Source organism: Onychostruthus taczanowskii, unplaced genomic scaffold, assembly GCF_017590055.1.
Source record: "Onychostruthus taczanowskii isolate IOZ18803 unplaced genomic scaffold, ASM1759005v1 scaffold10, whole genome shotgun sequence".
Taxonomy (NCBI): Eukaryota; Metazoa; Chordata; class Aves; order Passeriformes; family Passeridae; genus Onychostruthus; species Onychostruthus taczanowskii.
In genome coordinates, this window is record NW_024496526.1 from 1865271 (window position 1) to 1871692 (window position 6422).

A 6422-nucleotide genomic window follows, 5' to 3' on the forward strand; every position below is an offset into this window, starting at 1 on the left:
CCCTACCCAGAGAAGAAAGGGATCGCTGCCATTTGACGTCTCGGAGGCGAAGCGCTCGCTCGGCTCCAGCAGAGCTGCCTTTAATCCAAAGGAAAACGGGGATAATTTTATCCCGGCAAGGTCGAGGTGCTGCGAGCCCGGCAGCGCCGGCGGGGCAGGAGCTGCTTGTCTCCAGGCAAAAGCTCCAGCCACAAAAAACCGAGCTAAACTTTGCCAAGGCACATCCTGCCCGGCAGAGGTGTCACCTGCCCGGCAGGGCCACAGCCTCCCCGGTTTGGCCCGGAGGGCAGCCGGACGTCCGGGGACACGGCCCTGACCTTGGGCAGTGCCCGGGGGAAGGATGAGCAACACAGTCGCTGCTCTGAAAGGAAAATAATCCTCCATTTGGGCAGGTCCTGGAGGAGCGGAGGGAAGGGGATGGGGTGGCAGGTGTGGAATGGTGTGGGTGCAGCATCCCGTAAAACCAGATCCTTCTGAGCTGGGAAGGCCAGGAAGGCCCGGCTCAGCTGCTGATCCCGCCTCGGATTTCATCCACCCCTCGATTCCGGAGCTGGATTGTGCCCGGTTTTCCTCACAGACACTTTGTGAGGCACTGCAGCCCCAGCTAAAACATTGGGGGTTGGGAGTAAAAATAACCGGGAATGATCCGCTCCTTGGGAGCACAACGATCAACGCCAAGCTGGCATTGCACGAAGTCCCACCCCAATCGCAAACAATCCCTTTAAAAGGTAATATTTTGCCACTAGGATGGTGCTTCAGCTCGCTGCTGACTCAGGAGGGGCCGTGGGATGAGGAGGGAGTTCCCACGCATCCCGAGCAGCGCGGGCAGCGCAGGGTCCGGGCTGCCGGGGGCTTCCCCAGCCCGGCTCGGGGACACGGGGGGACGCCAGCCCGGCGTGGGGAGCATCCACGAGCTGCGCTTCTCGGGGCTGATCCGCTTTCCAAAACTTCCAAAAATAGCGGCGGCACCACGCTGGAACGGGCGTAGGGAGGAAGTGTGACTCATGTGCCACCCGGCGCCCCGGCGGAACCGGGCGGGCGCCCGGGCAGGAATGCGGGAATGCGGCAGGAGGGGAGCGGGCACGGGGGCATCCCGAGACTCTTTCTGTGGCAGCAGACTGCCCACAGAGGGGACGGAGCTCGGGCTCGTCCCTGCCTGTCCTTCCCGCGGGGACCCGCTGCTGTGTGCGGTTCCAGCTGCCAGGGATGATGGACAGATGTCAGTCAAGGCCTGGCAGCGGCCGAGGGCCCCAGCGGGAATGAGCTGCCGGAGACAGACAGCAAGAACTGTCCCGAGGTGGGGGAAAACGCAGCCTGTGCCGCCTGGCAAGGCTCAGCAGGCTGGGAGGGAGAGGTGACCTTGCGTGATGACCCAGCCACCTTTGGGAGCAGGGAGAGCAGAGCTGGCTGCGCCTCCAGCCCCGTCCCAGCCCAGCTCCCAGCACAGCCGTGCCGGCCGGGAAGAGCCCTGGAGCATCCCACGGGGAACGGCTGATGGCGGCCGGACCCTGCCGGGGGCTGGCCGCCCTTGCTGCAGCCTCGGCCCGCCGGGGCTCTGGGCTCGGGCCCAGGGGAGCAGGAAACGCCACGGGAATCTCCGCCGGGATCTCCCCCGTGCGCTGCGCTCCCCACAGCGCCTCGGGCACGTCTTCCCACCCAAAGGTGTTTTCGCCGTGGAACAGGCAGTGTTTTCAGCGGGGTCCTTTGGCTGAGGGAAGGGTGGGGGTGCCAGCTTTGGGAGGAGGGGGTTGAGGGCAGGTTTGGGTGCGGGGAGGTGCCGGGGCTCAGAGGGGGGCGGGGAGCACCCCCAGAGGGGTGGGCTGTGGGCTCCAGCTCGCAGGCCTCCCACGTTGCCATGGCAACTGCAGCATCCCAGCTTGGCAGGGATGGGAAATCTCCTCCATCCCATCAGCGCCTCGCCCGGCCCTGGCTCTGGATCTGGCACAGGCAGCATCCCAAACCCACGGAGGAGCACGAGGTGCAATTCCTGCTGGCTCTGAGGGCTGGGCCACGCTCCTCCTTCCTGCACAGCCCTCTCAGAGCCACACGGCTGCCAGGGCAGGGGCAGGAGAGATTTCTGCTTTTCAGATGTGGATCTTCCCATTCCAAACCCTTCCATCTGCTCTGGATTTGTGGGGTCCTGGCAAGCAGAGCATCCATCCCCCAGGCTGCCCCCACACCTTCCTGTCTTCTCTGGGGGGGACACAGTGGGCAGTGGGCTCCCAGATCACGGACCCTGCTCCCCCAGTTGCCCCGGATTTGGGGGCAGAAGAGCCAGGGGTGTCTCTGGGCTGGTGTTACCCCATTAATCAGAGCATCCTCACGGGCATCCTCATCGTTGCTCTCTGCAGCCTCCCAACCCTTCAGCTTCAGCCTGGAGAGATCCCGAGCTAATTCCTCACTGACAGCAGTGGCACAGGGCTGGGGAGAAGCTTAGCTCCTCTCAGAGGCTGCTGCACCTCCACAAAAGTCGCATTTGAAAAGCATTAATACAAGATTAATCGAGGTTTTAATAAACAGCGAATGGAGTGCTAATGGAGCCCGACTTGTAAGCCATGTGTAACACCCCGGGGGCTTAAAGGCATCCAGAACACGGCTGGAACGCGCCGAAAGGGGATGTTAATCACCTTGTAGCCCTGAAGACACCGCAGGGGAAGGGAATCTTAGGGAGAAGGCTGCAGGTGAGCCTGGGCACGACCTCACCCCTCCCACTGCTTCAGGATATGGGGGATTTACAAGAGTTTCCCCCACCCCAGCCCTGGCACGAAGGCAGGCAGAGGAATTTGGGACACCTGAGTGCCCCCGGGGCACAATGAAGCAAGGCCAGTTTACAAGGGAGGGCCAGATGTGCAGATGTGCCCTGTCCATTCCCAGTCACAAAGCACGGGGTGGGAACTGGGGACCATTCGGAGGGGACAAACCCTGCAGCTGGCCTGGGGTCCCTCTCCTGGGGCTACCGCACCCTCCTGGGCAGGAGCCCACCAGCACCTTCCTGGCTGAGGCTGCTCCCAGATCTGATAATCCCAGACAGGGATTTCAATTCCCTCCATCCCAAGGGAGCTCCAGCTCCCTCACTCCAGTTTGTGACACCTCTGCAGCCACTCGAGGGCCAGGCCTGGCTTGAGGAGCAGTGCCAGGAGCCATTTCCAAGTACCAAGGTCTAGTTCCAAAGTCCCCCTGCACCCTGTGAGGATGGCTGGCTCTGCAGAGCTCCTGGGTCACGTCTGCCCCACAAGGCTGGCCAGGATAACTGGTGTGTGCCAGGGCTGGCTGCCCCCAGCCTGCCCAGACAACTGGCTTGGCTTCAGGGCCAGGGGCACTCCAATATTTGGAGGCTGCCAGCTGTGCTGGCCGTGGCTGTGGCTGGACATGGACTCTGGCTGGGGCTGTGTGGGAGCTCAGCAGCTCAGCATGGATGGACTGTGGTGCTTTAGTGGTCAGGAGCTTCTCGGGATGTTCAGTTTGCTCCAGAGCACCTCAATCACTTCCATGTGTTTGGATAGCCCCGTGTGGGGGAAGGAGCAGCTCTGCAGGACCCCAGGGCTGACAGCAGGGTTAAAGCAGCCCAGAATTCTCTGTCAGGAGCTGAACACCATCCAGGCTTCCCAAGGAGGCTGGGTCCTGGGGAAGGACAGGCCTGGGGACCAGCCCAACAATCCCATTTGTGTCACAGTGACCTCCCTGCAGGACGAGGCCTCCAGCCCCGAGTCACTGCCCAGCTTCCCACCATTCCTGGGAGCCCCTTGCTCCTGCTGCTCCACAGCCCTCAGGGGGCATTCACTGGCCAGTCTGCTGTGAGAGGGAATCAGGCACCACCAGCTCAGGATCTTCTGCCAGAGCTCAGGAGGAGCCCCACACCCAGAGCCACCCCTCAGAGCTGGGACTGCAGCTGTGGCTGTCATGGGCTCTGGAGCCCCACGAGCTCCTGTGAGCTCTGTGAGTTCCTGGGAGCCAGAAGCACTCTCCAGTCTCCAAACAGTGGCTGCCAGCTGAGGGACAATGGCCTGCTGAGGGAGAGGAGCAGGGACATCCTACCCCACCCTGCTCCCTCCTTCCCTCTGTCACTTGAAGTCTCCCAGGTGTCAGTGCCAGGTAGGTCAGCTGGTACATCACAGCATCCAGATCACAATTCCAGAATAGTTCTGCTTGGATGAGACCATTGGAGCTCAGCTGGTCCCACCCTGCTCCAGCAGGGTCCCCCAGAGCATGTGCTCAGGATTGTGGACAGATGGCTCTGGAATATCTTCAGGGAAGGAGCCTTGAGAGCCCCTCTGGGCCATGCTCGGTCACTGGAAGTTCTTCCCCATGTTGATGGTTTAGTGGGAATGCTCAGAGCTTGGCCTCACTGATCTTGGAGGTCTTTTCCATCCCTAATGATTCCATGTCCAAGTAGAACTCCTGGGATCAGTTCCTGCCCATTGCTGGGCCCGGAGCAGATCCTGGGCCCTGCCCTGCCCCTCCCTGCACCCAGGGACACCCAGGGCTCAGGGTCCCTCTCAGCTGGGGCTCCTCTCCAGGCTGAGCAGCCCCAGCTCCCTCAGCTTTTCCTCACAAGGAGATGCTCCAGGCCCCTCACCATTCTTTTGGGCTAACCAGTCACAAACAGGCCCATTGGAGCCACCTGGGGGTCTTGAGGACCTGCAGCATCTTGGTGATCTTGCTGGACACACATTTTCATCTTCAGAATCATCTCTGAAAGCTCACAAAGATGTCAGGAGGCTCCTGATGGCCAAGAAATGGCCAACATCCCACAGGTGTGCAAGGAGGAGACTCCAGGGGTCAGATCCATTGGTTCACCTGGCAGAGCAGCCAAGCACAGCCTCAGGACAGGGCTCAGCTAAGGCTTAAACATCCCCACAGGGATGGATGGATGGATGGATGGATGGATGGATGGATGGATGGATGGATGGATGGATGGATGGATGGAGACAGACAGACCCTCCATCCCCTCAGCTGAGTTCCCCAGGAGTTTTTGTAGGCCCATCAGCCCCAGTTGACCCCACGCTGTGTGAAACTGTCCTGGCAGAGCTTCTGCCTTGGTTGACTGGATCAAACTGGTCACTTTTGGGGACAGGCAGTGGTGTTGCTGCTGGGCCATGGCCGTGGCCATGCCAGGAGGGCCCAGACAAGGCACTTCCAGCCCAGGTCTCCCGTGTGACCCAGTCAGAGCCTGAAGTGAGCTTCTGTGCCTGTTCTGGCTGAGCATCCCCTCCCCGGGTTAATTCCCCGCAGTGACTCATCCCGGCCCCTTTATCACACAAAGCGCCCTTTGTGCTCCTCCAGCCCGGCCCGGGGGAGTGCCAGGGACCAATTAATCACCAGCTCCTGCTGCCACAGGCCTGGAGATGGTGCCTTGGGAAGGGGGAGGTCAGGGATTGGAGAAGGGCCACTGCCTGTCCCATGGGACAGAAGTGGGACTGAAGGCCAGGTCCTGGTCCCACCCCCCAGGGAGACAGTGGTGAGGCAAGGACCAGCCACCACCCTGTGGTATCACAGTCATGGAAGGAGAGTTGGGCTGGGTGTGAAGGGACCTTAAAGATCACCCAAATCCCCTGCCATGGCAGGGACATCTTCCACTGTCCCAGGCTGCTCCAAGCCCCATCCAGCCTGGCCTTGGACACTGCCAGGGATCCAGGGACAGCCACAGCTGCTCTGGGCACCCTGTGCCAGGGCCTGCCCCCCCTCACAGGGAACAACCCCGGCCCAATATCCCATCCATCCCTGCCCTCTGGCAGTGGGAAGCCATTCCCTGGGTCCTGTCCCTCCATGCCTTGTCCCCAGTCCCTCTCCAGCTCTCCTGGAGCCCCTTTAGCCCCTGCAAGGGGCTCTGAGGTGTCCCTGGAGATCAGCAGTGGCTCTTGGCCAACACAGGTGCTTTGGCTCTGTCAGCCAGAGCAAGGCAGATATTTGTGGGCATGGGAGGTGCATGGCACAGGATGATCGAGTTTGGTGAGTCTGGATGATCCAAGGACAGCTCCAGCAGATCCATCAACTCCTCCTGCTTCCTGAGCCAGCCATGGACCTCAGGAGATGAAACCCAAGTGCCCAATTTCGAGTTTGCTGGGAGGGCAGCAAATCCTGCTGGCTGTGCAGTCATTCCCAGGCTGGTGGCTCTGGGAGGTGACACAGGACATTCCCAGGGCTCAGCAGGGCTCATGGGCACAGGGCTGCCCTGGTCACAGCCACCCAGAGGAGGGCATGGCCAGGCTCTGCCCAGTGGGGATGAGCTGCTCCTGCAGCTCCTGCCAGCTCTGCCCCTGCCCTGCTCAGGCTGGCAAGGGCAGTGATCTGGTCCCCTCGATCACCTGTTGGGTGTCAGTGTCCCTCTGCTGCTGGGGACAGCCAGGCAGCAATCACCAGGGTGCTAATTAATTAAATCTGTCCTCAGCACAGGGGAGCTACAAAGCTACAGCAGGAGTGAG